At 51.8% G+C, this 21,290-nt stretch overlaps 1 pseudogene; it reads right to left on the reverse strand.

Moving 5' to 3' along the window:
• Nucleotides 1-325: 325 nt before the first annotated feature.
• On the reverse strand, nt 326-438 carry LOC142573481 (U5 spliceosomal RNA; annotated as a pseudogene).
• Between the last annotated feature and the right edge of the window lie 20,852 nt (nt 439-21,290).

Here is a 21,290-nt window from a genome sequence, read left to right on the forward strand (position 1 = left end):
TCGTGCATAGCGTTCACCGCCAGCGTTTCCCGTAAACATTACGGTTACATAAGCTGTAGTTGCCGGAAAGCGTGAGAAGCACTCACGGATCTTTGTATGCTATCGGTTTCCGCTCCTTGAGGCGAAGCTTAAGCGTTCTCCAAATTTTTTTAAATACAACTTGTGAATAGTGTAACAATCCATTCTGGCAGTGACGGTGCCGCTGTCTGCTGACCGAAGCATGCCCCAAGCTGTTCTACGCTGCTACGATACTACCATAGCAGGTACCATACCATAAGCGGACATACCGCAGCCTTACAACTGTTTTTTTGTTTGGAACATTAGGCTCCACCCAACCGGGCGGAGCCTCACAAAAATTGACCTGTTGTGTATGTCCCTCCCCACGGTAACCTTTAGTAAAAGGCGAAAGGTTAATGCGTGTCTAATGAGGAGAGACATGAGCTGTGACACTGTGCGCGTGCTCTTCGTGTTAGCGTATAGCGTAGCCACATGAATGGACCTTCGTACTAGAACAAGGTGAGCTGTAACTTTGACGCAAACTATTTAATTTACACACTAAAAGATAATACTTGGTTTGAAGGAATCGAAAGTGTCTACTTCGGTCACTAGATCTTTTATTCAAAGTTTTCTCACACTATTTAAATAAGAGCATAGTGACACAATATACTTTTCAGCTCGAAGCACGAATCCTTTTCTTCACGCAGGCACATGTACCAACTCTTATAGCATCTTCGGCTGGCCGTTTCGGAGCGCTCTAGACCGCTTTGGCTAGCTGCGTTGTCTTCGGCTGATTGAAAGAGGGTGCGCGCCTTGAATTCGCCTGGTTCTTTTCGATCGCTCTTCTCCATCTACGAGCGCTCTGAGGCACTCCGAGCCATGTCGTCAGAGCAGTTGCCGAGATTGAAGCGTTTCCCGCAACGTCATCGCAGCACAGCGTCGCTGCTGTTGGCGATGGTCCACTGCCAGTTAGGAAACCTAGGCCACTCCATGCTGGCGTCTCGACGAATGCTCGTCACACCGGCGCGTCCACCGTTTTTCCCGGCAGCGCCGGCAGCTGACGAACGTTGGCAGTAGTCCCGTGGTTATACATCTGCCATTTCCTCCTCCGAGAGCGAGTCACATGTTCGGCTTGAGCGCGTGTCCTCTACCTCCGAGTTCATGGAACGCCACATCTCCCTGGCTCTGCTTCGGGGGATGGAGGCAACCAGTCGAAGATACCATTAGTGTGAACGAATGAATGAATGAATGGATGAATGAATGAATTGACTAGTGATTTTAAACGATTGATCATTAGCCTATGTGGGGAAGGGGGTGGCAGGAACATAAAATAAATAAAAATAAAATAAAGAAAATATTAAAAGGTAAGGTGTGTGTGTGTTTGTGTGTGTGTGTGTGTGTGTGTGTTTGTGCGTGTGTGTGTTTGTGCGTGTGCGTGTGTGTGTGTGCGTGTGTGTGTGTGTGTGTTTGTGCGTGTGCGTGTGCGTGTGTGTGTGCGTGTGTGTGTGTGCATGCGTGTGTGTATGTGTGCGTGCGTGCGTGCGTGCGTGTGTGTGTGGGGGGGGGGGGGAGTCAAGCCTCCTATGGTTCCCATCCTTATCACTGAAAGGGTCGAATCAATCAAAGTGTCAAATAATTCGCTTCATTCCGATCTTCATTGTGAATTCGTAGAGTGGCAGGCGACTTTCCCGGACCTCTACGGTACTTGCGGAGTTGCCGACACTTCCAGAGTTGGTATTGTACCGGCGTAATTAGCGGCAATAAAGATTTTTAAGTCGAAGCTTTCTTTGCCAGCGTCCCATAGGTTTGGCGTGGGAGATTTCAGTTCCTCACTGATAGGCACACGGGTACGACAATATACTGCCAGGGAGCACGCCTCTATTCTGCGTACTCTAACAATAAATCACGACACACCAATACATAGGTATTTCTAAAGCAGACAAACTTCTTAATGAAATAAAGCACATGATATCCAATGGCTTCTCTGATTCTCTTAAATTTTTTATTGGTGTCACGTGACTGGGTATTCTCGTATGCTCCGGCTTACACCAAGTGTATTTTGTTTTCTTTTCTTTTTATTTATTTCTTTAGTTGCACTACTTTCTTTAAAATATCCCCTGTGGCAGGTAGCACAATTCTAACCGATGAACGGAATTATTCTATAAAGCATACGTTACTTCTACAAGAAATCAAACTGAATAATTGGATAATTAACACAATTGCAATCATTAACTATTAATTAATTACTTTACAGCACATATTGCAACTTACGAGTTGCAGCCGATGAGTTCGCTAAGCATATCCACATAATTAGAACAAATTCTCAGGATGGCACCAGTTAGGAAATCTTAATTTTCAAAGTATTCGACATACACCGGCGTTCCAGTTACTTTTGTGCTTCAATGCATAACAGAGCGTTCTCATTAAAAAAAAAATTGCAGTTGCTCCAGAAAGGCGAAGCACCAGTTGCGCATCGCCTTCACGCAATCGCTCCTCCCCCCCCCCCCCCCCGCCCCCTTCCTCCCGCGCTGCTTCCCTACTTTCCTCCGTTTAGCGCGCGAGATTGAGCCGCGATCGACAGTTCCCCTTGCGCCTGGTCGCGAAATACGCAGTTGGTGCCGGAGCCCAACGCCGCCACCCCTCCCTTCCTCCCATTCCCCCACGGCCTTTCGCGCTACGGAAGACGGCGCGTTTGCGCTCCGCTTTCCTCCCTCGCGTGCTTTCCTCCCTCGCGGACTCGTCAAGGTCGGTCTCAAATGGGATGTTGTACGGGCACCACTGGAGTACCTCGATCAGGAGAGGTTTGGGCAATTAGCAAGGATACGGTCCTTCACCTAGTACATGACCGGGGTTGTTGGAGAAGTATGGGAGAGGCCTTTGCCCTGCAGTGGGCGTAACCAGGCTGATGATGATGATGATGATGGTCCTTCACCTGTCAGCCGCCCAAATTGGCACGTCCACGCCGGAGACGGGGTCAGTGTGCTATCTCCTCCCTCCCCTGTTTGTGCCCAGTGATGCGCGTGTGTTTCCGACAAAGCTCCCTTCGGAGGAAAAGGGCAACAGACCTCCGGATTGGTGGGGCCTGAGGTCATCGGTCCACTCACGCCGTATTGGGGGAGGCGACTGAACAATGGCCACTCCGGGGAGAAAAAGAGCGACGGACGGTGGGAGTGATCGGCTACTACAACTTCTTGGTGAACTTTTTCTATACTACTTGGAATTTCTTGTAAATATGTAATATAAGCTCTTGTTTGTAGAACATCCTGGATATCGGGCCCAGCCCCACGTTCCCTTACTCCTCCACGCGCAAAGTACATTCCACACCTTCGCACCCCCAGTCGCAACAGTAGGATACCTCGGAGGCCCCGAATATAATCCGTGGATTTTGAAATATAAGTGCAGGAATATGGCTTATCATACGCTGCAGTGGTAACATTTCATCTCCATGCTTCAGCAAACTTTGTTTTTCGCTGTCAGAAAAGGAAAACGGGACACAAGAGGGCCGGCGGTGCAGGTTCGGTGGTAATTTTGAGTCGAGGCAGGCAACATTTCAGGGTGCGTTGGGAAGGCGTTAGTGGTATGCTTGTATAAACCAAATAGCTCTCAAACATGCCAGTTCACACACATACAAAGATAAAGAGAGAGAGCAAAAGAACGGGTCACAACGCAAGCACTACGTGCCTGCAGGTGCCTGGCCAGAAGCACGTGATCCTTGAGGTCGAGCAACGCGACGGCCGTAGACGAGCCCAGACCCACGACAAAGCAGGTCTCCCAACAAAGACCGGCCCTCTTTACCTCGCAGGCCAACGCAGTCGCCAGCAGGCACAGTGTCACGGTGGCCCTGTGGTGGCATTGCACCATACAGTGACACAATCACATATTATAATTATGAATCAATTAATTCTGCTAACATACTGCATTTCCGTCATAGTCATCTCAAGTCGTTTGTCATCAACGTAATTACGCGAGGAGATGCAACAGCTAAGTGTCCTATTCTCAGCAAAGGAGAACGATGAGCTTGTGGACCCTATCGCCATGTTAACCGACCATTTACGGAGGCCATCTGCCACACTGTAACACTTCTTAGACATTCTTTATTTACTGATGTATTTATTTACTTACTTCTTTATCTTCTCCTTCTCTATATGGTTTTCTTATATTGTCTATTTATTGCAATATCCAGCGTAAATGATACACATAAACCAGAATTTTCTTAATGGGCTGCGTGTCGGAGAACATTGCGGTTGATGGCGGTCATTTGTGCTTTCACTATGCTCTAGGGCACGCCTCACTGAAAGCTCAATGTTTAAACGCACAAGTTTTCTACGAAATATACATACACGATGAAAAAGACATGCAGTCGTAGAATCCCTCAACCTGGAGCCAACGCCTCGGCAAGGGAACTGGGCTTGGTCAAGGCAGCCGCCCCCTTGTCGAAACGTTGGCCAGAGCCTGACACATCCCTTGTTCGACTACACTTCATCCCTTCAGGTCTCCATTTTCCTGTGAGCCGCTGTGTTCTCTGGATATCTAGGACCAAGCAATGTGCCAAAAAAAGTACCAGCATGTCTCGGGAAAGATCGAGAAGTGGGGAGGAGTGGTGAGGAGTGCCGGACATCTTCCCCCGCCCTGGATTACTCAGTAGCATTTAGCGGTCGCGTGCTGAGGCCCATACTTGGGACGCAGGACGGGTGCGTCGGCTCTCCGCAAACCCAGCCATGCCACCAGGTAGGGACCCAAGAGGACGGCCAACTGTTGAATGCCCAGGATGACGTAGACATCGTGGGTCGCCAGTCCGCAGTCGTCGTAAAACCGGTACTCGTACGGCCACTGGCACATGGATCCCGCGTACGTCAGCAGGTAGGCGGCTGTGGCCGCGCGCAATCGGAACGGACTTTTGGACGTGGAAAGAAAAAGAAAGAACAGAATTGGAATGCAGCAAAGCAGCGATAAAGTGCCGCAACGTCGCATGGTATATCTCATCGTCACACCAGCGAACCGTCAGTCTGCGCCATTACCGAGCATCATCCAGTGACAGGAACGAGCGAGACATCTGTAGAGGCACTGCCGACAACGTGCCTATAGATGGCACTGCGCTACATGCAAGTCGCTTACGTGTACTCCCCAAAGACGTACTATACATTCTGCCCGTGTTGGTACAGCAAAACATGATCATAATAGAATCGACTATTGCGAAATATTCAAATCGGTTTAACGTCCCAACGCGGCACATAGCCCTATGAGAGGCGCCATAGTGGGGCCCCCGGATTCAGTTCGACCAACAGGGGTTATTTAACGTACACCTAAACCTGAGCAAGAAAGCCGATTCTATTGAGCACTCGACGCGACAAGAGCAGAAAGTGGGTACCCTTGCGTTTCCAAGAGGAGCGCACACGCGGTGGCACAACCACTTTATGGTTTTCAACCACTGCATCGGAGCATAGTGGCGCGCGCTTCAGTTGTTTGTAACACGTACCCCGTGGAAAAGGACAACGTGACCACGACCTTCGGTTTCGATGACGTAAACGAAATCAAGCTTCACGTTCTGAAGCCTTGCTGCACTATAGGCGCACGCTTGGAGCGAGTCGCATAAAAGGTGATGTGATTATTTCTCGTGCTCTCGATAAGTGAATGCTTTGTACCGTAATTATGAAGCCAACAGCTCATAATTAAAGTCCAACAACGCAGCTTGTGTTAGAAGAGGCCGCGTGAATGTAGGCGTCGGTGAGAACGCGCAGGCGGCATCGGTGACGAGTCTAACTAGCAAGAGCAAGCAAACAGACCCTTAGCACTTCCGGAGTGTATGAAAACTCGATCGCTTTTACGGCTTCGCTGTTTTTTATGTATATCAGTTGCTCAAATTGGCACACATCTACAAAGGATAACTTTTTTGATGAGTTCAGCATTACGAGTGTAAAAGTGGAAAAATGTGTATTAGTGGGAAGCGTGGGAAGCTGGTCACGTGGCAAAGGTATATCAGAAGGATGGTTTGCTGGGCGAGTTGGTATAGCAACCGCCAAGCAGACCCTCTCCAAATCATCCTTCTGAACTGTATTACTAGCTCTCAGCGATCTGTTCGCTCTTCTTACTTTTGTATCGTCTTACTTTTTGGGCTGCTCGCCTCTCTCTCTCTCTCTCTCTCTCTCTCTCTCTCTCTCTCTCTACACATATATATGCCAACGGCAATTTTCTGACATTTACCGCTAAATCGCCGCTGAACTTTTTTAGCCCTCGACTGGTGCAATAGTCGTACCTCATCCTCTGCCTCGTCCATAACCAAGCAGATACCATCGTCGTGTGGTCAGGCACCAGAAGCACAGAACGGCCTCTGCTGAGCAGTCTCCGGAATGGCCCCCTCGCCATGTCAGCGCTCACAGTCAGTCGCACTTGTCAGTTGCCTCAGCAGCGTTGACAGGAAGTGTGGAGGCCACCACTTTAGCAACGTTGATTGATGTGGTGCAGAGGTGCTTGTGACTGTTTGCAGTGGGGTCTATGAGGTTAAGCGACTGCGCGCTGACTAGATGCTCTTGTTCTTGATCCCGATCAATGGCTCATACCCACTACGGGTCATTGGTCAAGAATCAGACGGCTCTGCAAGTGTTTTTACGAGTTTGTAACAAAAAATAAAATTTCGAACATTAAAGCATGAGTGAAAGAAAAGATAAATGCAGAAATGAGAAGAAATATAAAGTGAATTTTGGATAAAATACTCGCTATTTAAAATCGAGATATCGGTGTTAGCTCTTCTTGGTTTCTTCTTCTTCTTCTTCTTCTCGGTAATGTACAATCCAAATCATTTTCTTCGGTCTTTTTACTAGGTTGTAAAGATGTTGCTGTATTGTCGTTGTCCTCGGTACGGGTGAGTGAGTGAGTGAGTGAATAAACTTTTATTCGGTCCAGCAAAGCGCGATAAAACGCGCACCCGGCTAATCCCACGACGGGACTGACAGATCTAGTCTGCCGGCCCGATCGCGGGCACGCTGGACGGCCAGGATTTGATCCTCAAAGACAGGACTTCGCAGGAGCGCGTCCCACTCTTCCTTGGTGAACTTCGGGCCCAGCGACCCGCACTCCCAGAGCATATGAGGCAACGTAGCTACCTCACCACAGGCCACGCAAGAACAATTTGGATAAAGCTCTGGATATATGCTATTAAGGGACGCCGGATTTGGGTAAGAGTTCGTTTGCAGAAGTCTTAGTGTGACCGCCTGCGGCCTGCTTAGCTTGGAGTGAGGCGGGGGGAAAACCCTTCTCTCTCAGTAAAAGAATTTCGTGACTTCGTTGTGTGTGAGAGGAGCGTCTCTGTGTCCGGGGAGAGAGTCGCCCGATCCGAGGGCAGCGCGGTCGGTAAAGCCACGCGCAGCCTCGTGGGCAGACTCGTTGAGGTTCAGAGGAACCCCCTCAATCGCCCCGACGTGTGCAGGGAACCAAAGGATCGAGTGCGTGGAGGTGTTGCCCTGTTTGGCGCCTTTCAGAATTTGAACTACCTGCCGGGCTACCCGGCCTTTCTGGAATGCCCTGATGGCGGCTTTCGAATCGCTATACACCCTGTCTCTCCGACCGTCTTGCATGGCGAGTGCAATGGCCACTTGCTCGGCCACCTCTGGGTTCGTCGTCCGGACGGAAGCACAGTTGATGACTTTGCCCAGCGTGTCAATGACGGAAACCGCAAAAGCCTTGCCGTCTCGGTATGCAGCTGCGTCCACGAAGCTTGCTGCGATATTGTCTTTGTTTATTTGCCTTAGTATATTAAATGCTCTTGCCTTGCGACGACCTGCGTTGTGAACGGGATGAACGTTGCGGGGCAAAGGGGCGACCACGATCTTCTCCCCTATTTCTCTGGGGATTTGGGTGTCTTCAGCCAAGTTCTTGGTTGGTGCGTGTCCGATCTCCTCGAGGATACGCCTGCCGGCTGGCGTGGTGGACAGCCGAGTTAGCTGGGCCCGTTCCTGAGCCTCGGCCATCTCCTCCATGGTGTTGTGTATGCCGAGCCGAAGGAGGTCCTCTGTATGCGTTCTGACGGGCAGCCCGAGGGCTCTCTTGAAGAATTTTCTAATGAGTGCATTAAGCTTTTCCCGCTCGGCTCTGAGCCAGTTGTGCATGGCCACCGTGTAGGTGAAGTGACACAGCACAAAGGCGTTGATGAGCCGAAGCAGGTTGTCCTCCTTGAGGCCACGATGTCTGTTCGTGACCCTTCGGACGAGGCGAAAAGCATTGTCGGTTTTCGCAATTATCTTGCGTAGCGCAGTGCCGTTGCCGCCGCGTGATTCTATGAACATACCCAGGACTCTGATGGTGTCGACCCTGGGTATCGGGTCACCGCTCCGAGTGAACAGGTGAATGTCACTTTCCGAGACCGGTTTCCAGCCCTTGGGTCTGCGGCCTTTTTCTTTTCTATAAAGGAGAAGCTCAGATTTGGTCGGGGAACATCTGAGTCCGGTGGGTAGCAGGTACTGCTCCGTGACGTCTACCGCCTCTTGCATGGCACTTTCCACTTGCCCTTCGCTACCGCCGGTGCACCAGATGGTGATGTCGTCTGCGTAGATGGTGTGTTTGATTCCTTCAACTTGGGCCAGATTCCTCGAGAGACCGATCATGCAGATGTTGAAGAGAGCAGGCGAAATGACCGAGCCTTGCGGCGTGCCCCGTGCGCCCAGGAGCACCTCGTCGGAGACGAAGTCGCCGATCCGCAGCCTCGCTTTCCTCCCCGTCAGGAACGAACGGACGTAGTTATATAGTCTGGGGCCCAGCTTGAGGTCTGCCACGGAGGCCAGAATGTATTCGTGGAGAACGTTGTCAAACGCTTTCTCCAGGTCGAGTCCGAGCAGGGCCCTGGTGTCTCTGGTACTGCCATCGATGATGTGATGTTTGATCATCTTCATGGCGTCCTGCGACGAGAGGCCGGCACGAAAGCCAATCATGTTGTGAGTATAGATGTTGTTCTCTTCGAGATATCTGTTTAATCTGTTGAGGACGACGTGCTCCGCCACTTTCCCAACGCAGGAGGTGAGAGAGATTGGTCGGAGGTTGTCCACGTTCGGAGCCTTGCCGGGTTTGGGGATCAGGACGACGTTGGCGCTCTTCCATTGCTCTGGGACGCTGCCGTTTTTCCACGTCTCATTGATCTTCTCGGTGAGGTATGCGATCGAACCGTCGTCAAGGTTCCGCAGCATCTTGTTGGTGATTCTGTCGGCACCTGGCGCACACTTCCCCTTGAGCGCGAAAATGGCTTGCCTAATTTCCCCCACGGTGAAGTCTTCGTCCAATTCCGGACGGGCTGGTCCGATGTAGTCGGGAAACCGGTCTTCCTCGTCGCCATGCTTTATGGGAAGGTATTTCTCCATGAGCTTGGCAACCAGCTCGTCCCCGGAACAGGATATCGTAGCTTCGTGAAGGGCTCTGGCGAGCGTGTGTCTCTGACTGGATCTGGTGCTGCCCTCGTCGAGGAGATGTTTAAGCATTCCCCAGGACTTGCCGTTACGCATCTGCCCGTCGATCGAGTCACAGACCTCGTCCCATTGCTGCTTGCCGAGGGTCCGACAGTGATCTTCGATGGCCTTGTTAAGCTCGGAGATCTTTTTCCTCAATCTTCGGTTAAACCTTTGTCCTTTCCATCTCAGAAGCAGCGCCTGCTTGGCCTCGATCAGATGGGCCAGCCTACTGTCCATCTTTTCTACCTCCAGGTCGCTGACGATCTTCTTAGTGGATGACTCGGCGTCACTCTTGATTCGCTCGCACCAATCTTCCAGGTCTTTTGGGACCTGGAAGATTGGTCCCAAACTAAATCACCGAAAGCATTTTCAGAAGCGGGAGTCGGTCTTCGACGCTTACTGGCACGTTCGTCGTCGTCGTCTTCCCTCTCTCGGTACGGGTAGCACAATATGCCATTCGCAGTGTGCCACTTGAGTACTATAACTCAAGTTCAAACTATAGTTCCATTCCAACTCCCTTCCGGTATTGGGCCTGTTGGAACCTCAGCGCTGACGCCCGTTGTTGCAGCTGGGTCGCAAGCCCCAAGGGTAGCGTTGGCCTGGCGGCCTGGGGCACAACTGGAAGCATCCGAAGGTCCGAGCAAAGCATGAGTCGACTACTAACAGAACAACTTGTTTATTCTATCATCGCATAAGAGCGGGCGTCGACCGAAGTGGAGAGACGGGAGAGCACGTTACTCAACAGAAGAAATCGGAGCCTCTTTTTTGGCGTCCGGGGGAGCTGCTTTTATACTCTCGCAGTTGAGGGCAAGAAGGAACGCCTTGATAGACGCGCACGTGACGGCGCCGCTCGGACACGTTGAGACGAGTAGGTGACGCATCCGCCGGGCCGGCGCCGAACAGACCTCCTCGCTTCACAGTTGGGGGAGCTCCTCTCCCCGGCTGCCGCGCTTTGACAAGCATGGGCACCAACATGCACACACACACACACACGCGCACACGAAGACACGTGGCATTGGAACATGCCTGGACGCGCTTGGCGGGGAGGCGTAGCGGCGGCGCCGAACGGGCCAAAATGTTCGCCGCTTTGAACGAAGCCCCGGCGTCCGTTGCATCCGCGCCGGCTATACCGCGCGTTGTAGGCGAAACGTAACAGGCCGACATACCGCGCCCATTCCATCTGCCTGACTGGTGCCATCATTCTATTCCCATTTCATACAGGGGTGTTTAATGTGTGAAATGATTCTGTAATAATTCCAACTCCGGAGTTGCCACTCTGCAACTTCTTTAGTTGGAGGTGACCTGCGGCGGGTGTCAGGGCGAAAGGAGAGCTCACAGCTTTCGGGCGGACTGTCTTTCTACGCACCTATATATAGTGTTAGCGGTAGCGTAGCGTAACACGAGTTTCGGAGACGCGGCGCATTTAAAACGGTGCAGCGAGCGGCAGCACAAAACGTTCACCTTGGGAGAAGTACGCGCCGTCCCCGTTGCCCCTTATCACGCCAACGTTGTGACAAGCGAGCGTTCGCGTTCATCGAGTAGAACCTGCTGATGTTAGTCTGTGCGTGCGTGACGCTATGCTTGTTAATTTATTATTCATCAAATGTAACTTCAATTTATACTACCGATACAGATAAAATTGTCTAAAAAGTAGCCAAAGCTAAAGTGTCTAAAAATTAATTGTCGCTACCAGTGCTTCGCTTCTCGGGCAAAACTACGACTGTTTTAGCTGAGACGGGTCCAGGTAAAGAAATATATAGTTCATTTGTTCCTAATTGTTCACGATCCATGATTAATAAACAGATCTCGAGATAATCAGATAATCAGACAGAACAGCCACTTAGCTCCCACGGTCAGGAAAACCCGGCGATGTTCACAAAGAAAAGCTTCGCTTTTAAAGCAGCACTAGAGACGGAAAACACGTTTAATTTCATATGCCTCGTATGGTTAGGTTTTCGAGGCATGCCGGGCGCCGAGCCATGGGTGCCGTGGGAGCGCACGAGAACGCTTCGGCAGTGAACGGTAGGCTTCTCAAAGCAGCGCTGATGGTTCGTCTAGAAGTGGCGCTGGGAAAGGTTGCGCAGCGATTGTACACCCAGTAGAGGAAGAACGCCTGCGCTTTCAACAGACGAGTTTTGTTCAACGAGCAGGTCTCATGCCAGTCAGGATGGCTGCTCAGATTAACCACAGACATCAGGCCCAGAGCCTCGTGTAAAGCATTCCGCCACGTTCTTTCATCCGGGTTGTCATTGAAGTATTTCTCCTTGAAGCACATACCAACGGGCGACAGACTCGGTCCACTTTCTTGGGACCGCCACGCCGCGTCAAGGATGAAGGACCACATTTCACTAGCCACTCCGACGGCGAGATCGGCAAGGCCAAAGATCCCTCCTCGCGTTGAGCCAGGGTTGAGAAACAGGTATAGATTCATAGGAATGTAGATGACGTTTGCGCGCCTGACGACTTCCGGCATGAAGAGGTCCCTCGCTTCAGGAATGCTGCGCGCATGTTTTACCCGCCTGATCTCGAAAGCATGCGAGCGAAGGGCCAGCAAATCTGCTGCGAAAGAATCTGACACATTTGGAAAAGGAATTTCCAAGCCAACAATATCACTCGGCAGCAAGAGCTTGACTCGATCCAATTGTTCAACAAGTGGCGTTACGTTGTTCATGCCAAAGAAAAGCGAGGACGAGCTCTGGGCTACCGAAGAAACCGCCTCCCGGACTTCAGAAAACATATCCCGAGCGTGTTTGTCGGCTGCCCTGCTCCGCATACACTCCACTTTGACAATTTCGTCTAACTCGCATATACCGAAAAACCCGCACGTCGTTCTCTGTAGCCACGGACTCAAAGCAGGTGTTTCCGGTTGAAGAACTTCGACGCCGTTGATAGCAGCGCAGGTAACGACATACGCCAGGGCAGCAGGCTGGTTTGCGGCGTTCCCGATGAACTGAACGAGCTCGTCAAGTCGCTGAGAATCCCTCGCCGACAGCTCAGTCACGTTCGGCAGCGTAGAAAAGACGAGGTCCCTCAGTATAGCCTTCCAATCGCTCTCGCCGAGGTTACGAAACGGCAACTTGTCGATACCCTGCGGGACATTTCGAAAACCTCCTGCACCTCCGCCGAAAGCCTTGAGGGCTTTGTCGACCTCAATGATATCGTGGACTTCCACGGTGGTGTTGAGAGCATCGTTAAATGCGCGAAGAGCCAGGGTAACTGCGTGTTCTTGATACCCTACGCTCAAGCAACGCGGGTTGCTTTCGAGTTTCAGTGTGGTCGCTGCAGACCCCAACTGCTTCGGAGACGCACCGAAGGACACAACCGGCGTCAGAGCATATCTGAGGCTCATCTCGGCCAACAGACGCACTATTTGCGGAATGGTCATCGACGCGGACACGTTTCCCGCCCCCAGCAGGGCACGTGCGAAGTCGGCGACACGTTCTGCTTCGTCCAGGCCTAGCCAGTTCCAGAACGCCTGACGCAGCAACGACATCCTCTCCGTGGCGACGCCCGCTCCGCGACCAGCGGAGCGAACGTCCCTTACAAGCTCCCACGCCAGAGCTACCCTGAATGCCGGCGGCAGGTAGGAGGAATCGGGCTCTTCCGCGGTCGAGCACACGTAGCCGTATAAGTCGGTGCAGGGGTCGCCGGTTGCGCTGAGCAGGGAAACGACGGGGACCATTTCGGCACCGCAGTCGACAGCCGGCTCCTTTCCTCGCTGGTGGGTCAACCCCAGTCGCTTGGGGACTACCAGCAGCACGACGGCGACGAACGCAACCGCCAGCGTGAAAGATGCGACGGTCATGAGCAGTCTGCTGCGGGAGTGGGACGACTGCGCGGTGCGCACGTCGACCCCGACGGCCGAGGGCGTGGCGGCGGTTGACGACTCGCACTTGACGACGTTGTTTCCGGCTTCATCCATGGTTTTGCCCCTTGCCTTTAATTCTGCTTCGATGTAATGGTAGGGAATGAACGTCATCGTCTTCGTGTTCTTTTTTATTGTGTATCCGATATTATATATATATATATATATATATATATATATATATATATATATATATATATATATATATATATATATATATATATATATAGTGTGGGAATTTATAAGCTATTCATTGTCATCTGTACATGATCGTCATCATGTGGGGTTTATATGGGGTTCTCCTTCATCATCGCTTGTGGGGCTGGCTGTCGAGTGTGATCCGTTGTTAAGAACGGCCAGCTGCAGTGCAAGTTTTGCCAACCAGTTGCGACTGTGGAGGCAACATTCCGGGAGCGTCGCCGCCAACCTCTAGCCACGGCGTGGCTAAGTCGACTTTGTGTTGGTATCAATACGCGCATCCTCCACTCTCCGTCGCTTCAGCTAGGATGCGTTGTGACTGAAGGAGTTCGACGAAGCAGGCTTTGTGCGCAACACGACAACGCGGACCTGATCTCCTACGGGCGGGGGAGCTGCCGCGGGAATGCCGACGGAGGCTCCTTCCCACGCACCGACCAAGACGCAAGACAACGCGCTACCCGGAACGGCTCCGAGTTCTACGAAATTCGTGTGGTGTCGGTTTCGAACCGTGAACACGTGTGTGTGTGCATATGTGTGTGTAAACCGTCTTGCGGAGAGGCGGCTAGTTTGCGATGACTAAACGAACGTTCACGCCACCTTGTATCACGGGAGGACCGAGTGTTTAAAAACTGCTATTGTGCGGATGCTCGAGACACTTCTCTTAAGCAGTCATGTTGGACTGAGACACTTTTCTTAAGCAGTCATGTTGGACTGAGACTCTCTCTCAAGCAGTCATGTTAGACTGATGTACTTTCTCAAACAGTAATGTTAGACTGATTAAATACTGTAAATAAACCCATATTCCTCGTTCTCGATGAGAAGCAGTCCTTCCCTTCATCAACGTCCTCAGCGTGGATAAGTTGGACGACGGCATGGGCCAGCTACCTTCGAATTCATCATCATCATCATCATCATCATCATCATCATCATCATCAGCCTGGTTACGCCCACTGCAGGGCAAAGGCCTCTCCCATACTTCTCCAACAACCCCGGTCATGTACTAATTGTGGCCATGCCGTCCCTGCAAACTTCTTAATCTCAACCGCCCACCTAACTTTCTGCCGCCCCCTGCTACGCTTCCCTTCCCTTAGGATCCAGTCCGTGACCCTTAATGACCATCGGTTATCTTCCCTCCTCATTACATGTCCTGCCCATGCCCATTTCTTTTTCTTGATTTCAACTAAGATGTCATTAACTCTCGTTTGTTCCCTCACCCAATCTGCTCTTTTCTTATCCCTTAACGTTACACCTATCATTCTTCTTTCCATAGCTCGTTGTGTCGTCCTCAATTTGAGTAGAACCCTTTTAGTAAGCCTCCAGGTTTCTGCCCCGTAGGTGAGTACTGGTAAGACACAGCTATTATATACTTTTCTCTTGAGGGATAATGGCAACCTGCTGTTCATGATTTGGGAATGCCTGCCAAACGCACCCCAGCCCATTCTTATTCTTCTGATTATTTCCGTCTCATGATCCGGATCCGCCGTCACTACCTGCCCTAAGTAGATGCCGGACTCCAATCTTGACAACGGATCAGGAGCGATGGGATTGAGCCCCCAATCCTGACACCGTGCGGTGGGTGTGGTCGGTTCGCCGCATCTTTGACGCGGAATAAACATCGTGACAACTGCTGCGTCACAAGTGGTGGAGTGTGCTCTTCGGTCCTCCGTCCTCTGACTCCCCGCTCAACCTCCTGGAGCTTCGATCGGGTCGCCGATTGTGCCAGCTGTCCGCCAGCATGTCGCAGGACGAGCCAACAGGCACTTCTACTTCCACCATCTCGGCCTCGGCTACCCCAGCCTCTCCGTATTGGGTTGTCAGTGGGCACCAGCGTGATCCCCATCTGTTTGCTGGACTTCGCGGTGAAGACGTCGAGGATTGGCTAGACGACTACGACCGAGTGAGTTCGGCTAACCGTTGGGACGATGCGTCCAAACTACGTCACGTCGCCTTTTATCTGACAGGAGTAGCGAAGACTTGGTTTTTCAACCATGAGGTTGATCTCACGAACTGGGGCGCTTTCAAACAGCAGCTCCGCCAAATCTTCGGCACACCGGCTGATCGTTCCGCCCTCGAAAAAAAGACGTTCGACACCCGCAAGCAACAACTCGGGGAATCTTATACGTCGTACATCGAGGATGTGCTTGCTCTTTGTCGGCGCGTGAACACGGCCATGACCGAATCTGACAGGGTTCGCCACATCCTTAAAGACATCGGAGCTATTGCTTTCAATGCTTTAGCCATCAAGAACCCCGCTACCGTCGCTGATATCGTCGCTACTTGCCAGCGCCTTGACGAACTCGAATCAGTACGGTTGCAGCCAAACACCACTGCAAACACTACCGCCGACGCCCCTACGTTACGAGCAATGATACGCACAATAATTCGAGAAGAGCTACAGTATCTTGGGCTTAGCCGCAGGGCCTATGCCTTCTCATGCCTCGGCTACCAATCTGCCAGATGTTATCAAGGAGGAATTGGCGTCCATGGCTGGTGCAGCGTACACGGATCCTCTAACGCCTGCGGCCCCACCAACGTACGCACAAGCAGCCGCAGTCATCGTTCCACCGATGCCTCCAAAACCAACACCGGCCCACATGGGTTCCATGACCACCAACGCACCTAACCAAACCAGCTATCCGCAGTGGCGTCCTCCTCGTCCCATCTGCTAGTACTGCGGCTATCGTGGCCACAAAGCACGCTTTTGCCGCAAGCGCCAGCAAGACGAGCGTCGCGGATATGACGTGTACGAACGGGATGACTTTTCGCCCGGAGCTACTTTCCAACGTTTAGGGAGCTTCCATGACCAACGCCGTCCTTATGGTCCACCGCGCGGACGCTCTCCATCGCCTACTGTAGCATCCGAGACGGCTCACACGTACCGTCGTGCGAGACGCCGCTCGCCGTCACCCCTTCGCCGCTCTACGTTTCCACTGAGACCTGCTTCTCAATTCGCCGAGCGTCGTCCGGAAAACTGAATTATGTTGGAGGAAAAGCTGCATCGAATGACAGGACAGAAATTCCTCCATCGCGTCCGTGCAATATGATATTGGTTGTAGTAGGTGTACATGTGGAAGCTTTGATAGATACTGGTGCTAGTGTTTCAGTTATTCACCGTGAATTGTGTTCGCGACTTCGGAAAGTTACGACCCCCTATGATGGACCTACGCTACTCGCTGGGCAAGGGGCCGCCATTCAACCTATCACCATGTGCGCTGCTCGTATTTACATTGATGGACTTCTGCATTACGTACAATTTGCAGGGCTAAGTTCGTGTGCCCAGCAGCTCATATTGGGATGGGATTTTCTTTCTACGGCCTCCGCCTCCATCTGCTTCGGGCAACGCGTTCTCCACATGACCGACACGACCTATTCACTTCATGCAGATGACGCACCACTTCACTTGCTTGCTGCAGAAGATACCGTGCTACCTCCTCGCCATCAAAGCATCGTTACCATCACGTCTGACGTCATTGACTGCGGCGACGTGCTCATATTACCATTTGCACGCTGTCTCGCAAGAGGAATAGCCTTTGCATCAGGGCTAGTGTGGTTTGATCATGGCTCTGCACTTCTCTACGCTACAAACTCGACATCCGAAAATATTCTCATCCCTAAAGGATGAGAATATTTCCCTCACTTGCATCTCATCCCTCACTTGCGCCGCTGAATCGGAGTCTATATCTGTTGTTTCCGTTAAACCAGCTTCCTCTGAAGTTCCTTGTACCGGACGGGCCGCATCTCCGTCAGCTCTTGCGGCTGCCATCAGTTCCGACCTGACACCTTCGCAGTCACAACAATTGCTTGCTTTGCTCCAAAAACATGAAGCTTCGTTTGACGCGCATTCAGCTTCGTTGGGAAAGACTTCGATTACGACGCACCGGATAGAGACAGATGGCACATCCATCGTGCGCCGTAGACCATATCGCGTATCGCTAGCCGAGAGGAAAGTCATTGACGAGAACGTCACCGACATGCTTCAACGGAACATAATACGCCCCTCTGCTAGCCCTTTGTCTTCCACCCTTGTTTTGGCTCGAAAAAAAGACGGCTCTGTTCGATTTTGTGTCGACTACCGAGCACTTAACAAGATCGCACGCAAGGATGTATACCCTATGCCGCGAAAGACGATGCCTTGGATTCCCTGCGGGGTGCCGAGTACTTCTCCAGCATCGATCTGCGTTCCGGCTACTGGCAGATACCTATGCACGAGGACGATAAAGAGAAAACAGCGTTTTAAACACCAGATGGGCGCTACGAGTTTAATGTCATGCCATTCGGCCCCTGCAATGCGCCCGCAACGTTCGAGCGCATGATTGACACCGTTCTTCGCGGCCTGAAGTGGAAGACTTGCTTGTGCTACCTGGACGATATTGTTGTTTTCTCGTCAACCTTCTCTCAGCACCTGAAACGTCTGGATGAAGTTCTCACGTGCCTTGCCAACGCTGGACTTCAGCTAAACACCAAGAAATGCCATTTTGCGAGCAAGACGATCAAGGTACTAGGTCACATTGTGAGCAAAGATGGCATTCGTCCTGATTCTGACAAGGTTTCGGCAGTTCAGCACTTCCCTCGTCCCGAAAACACCAAAGATTTGCGTAGTTTCTTAGACCTCGCTTGCTATTTTCGCCGATTCATACGAGGCTTCGCCTCAATAGCGTCACCTCTGCACAAATTACTGAGTTCTAATGTTCCCTTTGTGTGGTCTCCCGAATGTGAATCTGCGTTCGCCCATCTGAAGCGCGCTCTCACATCTGAACCAGTACTACGCCATTTTGATGAAGCTGCTCCTACCCTCCTGCATACGGATGCTAGTGGTCACGGCATTGGTGGCATTCTCCTACAGCGAGACAACACTTTAGGTGAGAGGGTCGTCGCATACGCAAGTCGCGTTCTGACAAACGCCGAAAAGAATTACACCATCACGGAGCAGGAATGCCTAGCTATCATTTGGTCTGTGCAGAAGTTTCGACCTTATCTTCACGGCCGCCATTTTACGATCGTTACAGACCATCATGCATTATGCTGGCTTTCAATGCTGAAGAACTTGTCTGGACGACTTGGTCGGTGGATTCTTCGTCTGCAAGAATACGACTTTACTATTACCTACAAGTGCGGAAAAAAACACCAAGATGCAGACGCGCTTTCTCGCTGTCCACTTCCTACGACACCATGCAATGGACCTCAAACTACCATCCGTGACAAGCTTTCGCACGATCCCTCCTCACATGCTTTCTTGTTGGCCACTGTCGACGAGATGCCTCCGCACGACAACAAATCCTTCCAATCTCATCAACTTGCCGACTCTTACTGTCGGCGCATCATAGACCACCTTCAAGAAGCTTCGCGCCCGCCTAACGCCCGCCTTCGTCGACAGCTGACGCAATTTAAGATTGAGAACCGCGTCCTATACCGTCATGTCTATCACCCTGACGGTCAGCGCTGGGTTCCTGCCCTGCCACGCTCTTTACGTGCTCATGTCCTGCAGGCTTCTCATGACGACATGACTGCTGGTCACCTTGGTTTCCAGAAAACCTATGACCGCATCAAAGGTAGCTCCTACTGGCCTGTATTGCCCGCCAGTGTAGCGAGGTATGTCGCTTCCTGCGCCCCATGTCAGCGTCGAAAGCTCCCTACATCAGCTCCAAGCGGACAACTGCAACCGGTTCCTTGTCCGTCGCAACCATTTGAGGTCGTTGGCATTGACCTGTACGGTCCTCTTCCTGTGACTCTCACCGGTAAACGATGGATTGTGACAGCCGTTGATCACTTGACCCGCTACTCCGAAACAACTTGTGTTAGTTCTGCCTCAGCTTCTGAAGTTGCTGCATTCATATACTTCAATCCTTAATACTGCGCCACGGTGCTCCTCGCGTTCTTCTGAGCGACCATGGAAAAGCATTCCTCTCGCAACTACTAGACGAAGTACTCAGAGCCTCCGGAACCACCCACAAGACTACCTCCAGTTACCATCCGCAAACCAACGGCCTCACAGAGCGATTTCATCGCACGCTGTCAGACATGCTAGCCATGTACATCGATCCGGATCACAGAAACTGTGACGCAATTTTGCCATTCGTGACTTTTGCATATAATACCGCCGTTCAACGCACGACCGGTTACTCGCCATTCTACCTTGTCTATGGTCGTTCGCCCTGTTCCTGTCTTGACGTCTCTTTCTTCGCGCCAACTGTCCATCAATGTCCATCCCCCTGTGAAGAATATGTGTCCCGCATTCTGCGTTGTCGCCAGCTCGCCCGCATCAACACCGAAGCACGGCAACAGAGCCGCAAGCAGCATTACGACGCCTCTCATCGCGTCGTGTGCTTCCGCCCTGGCGAGGAAGGACTACTCCAGACAACAGTTCGTACTCCTGGCTTGTGTGACAAGTTTCAGCTTCTGTTCATCGACCCCTACAGAGTCTTGGAGCAGACTTCTCCGGTTAACTATCGCGTGCTACCAGTTATTGTTCCAAATGACCGCCGCTGCCGCGCCGCTGAGGTTGTCCACGTTTCCCGTATGAAGCCTTTCACGAGGAGTTTGCCGCTCCTTTGAATTGCGGCCAGGATGGCCGCTCTCGCCGAGGGGACTCGCGTGTGGGAATTTAAAGCGATTCTTTGTCATCTGTACATGATCATCATCATGTGGAGTTCATACGGGGTTCTTCTTCATCATCGCTTGTGGGGCTGGCTCTCGAGTGTGATCCGTGTGGTGGGTGTGGTCGGTTCGCCGCATCTTTGACGCGGAATAAACGTCGTGACAACTGCTGCGTCACAATATATATATAGTAAGCACTATTAACGTACTTCCTCATTTTCCTTTGTACATAGCCATCATCATCTTCCATGTTCTTCTACTTCATCGCGCATGAGCTGGGGCGTTGCCTTTCTTGGAATAAATAGCGCTGGACAACTTGATCGGTCTCGGTGTTATAAAGTGGCTGAGGTACGTCAAGACCCCGACGTCCTCTCTCGTTCCCGTCCTCCTTGGAGCTCCGTTCCGGTCGCCGCCTGCGCCCAGCAACTACCCCTACAACGATGGACACTTCCAGCCCAGGCCCTTCCGGCGCCTCTAACCCTACCACACAGACAACCCCGCCTGCGGCCCCCTCTTAAACTGTGACGAGCCCTCAGCGCGATCCCCCTCTCTTTGCGGGACTCCGCGGTGATGACGTCGACGATTGGATCGACCACTACGACCGCATGAGTTCTTGTAATAAGTGGAACGACACCCAGAAATTGAGGCACGTCGCATTCTACTTGACCGGTGTTGCAAAGACGTGGTTTTTCAACCACAAATCTGACATCGCGGATTGGTCCACGTTTACGTCCAAGCTGCGGCAAATCTTCGCTTCCTCGTCTGGCCGTGCAGAAGTCGCCAAACAGAAGCTGGGAACTTCCACAAGAGTCTTACACCTCATACATAGAGGATGTCTTGGCTCTGTGCCGCCGTGCGAATCCTAGCATGACGGAAGCCGAACGCGTTCGCCACATCTTAAAAGGCATTGGGTCTGTCGCGTTCAACGCCTTAATCGTGCAAAATCCGGCTTCTGTCCAAGACATAACTTCCACGTGTCGACGCCTAGACGGGCTGCAGTCTATTCGTCTTCCACATGACAGCAGCGATCCTCAGGTTCCCCATTCTCCAGATCTACGAGCTCTTATCCGCACCATCATCCGCGAAGAGCTTCAACTACAAGACCTAAGGCGTCCACCTGCTTCCTGCGCCCCAACCCCCACCTTCGCCTTGCGCGAGGTCGTAAAGCAAGAGTTGGCAGCAATGACTACAACCACAACGCATCT

The sequence above is a fragment of the Dermacentor variabilis genome, chromosome 2, assembly GCF_050947875.1.
Source record: "Dermacentor variabilis isolate Ectoservices chromosome 2, ASM5094787v1, whole genome shotgun sequence".
NCBI lineage: Eukaryota > Metazoa > Arthropoda > Arachnida > Ixodida > Ixodidae > Dermacentor > Dermacentor variabilis.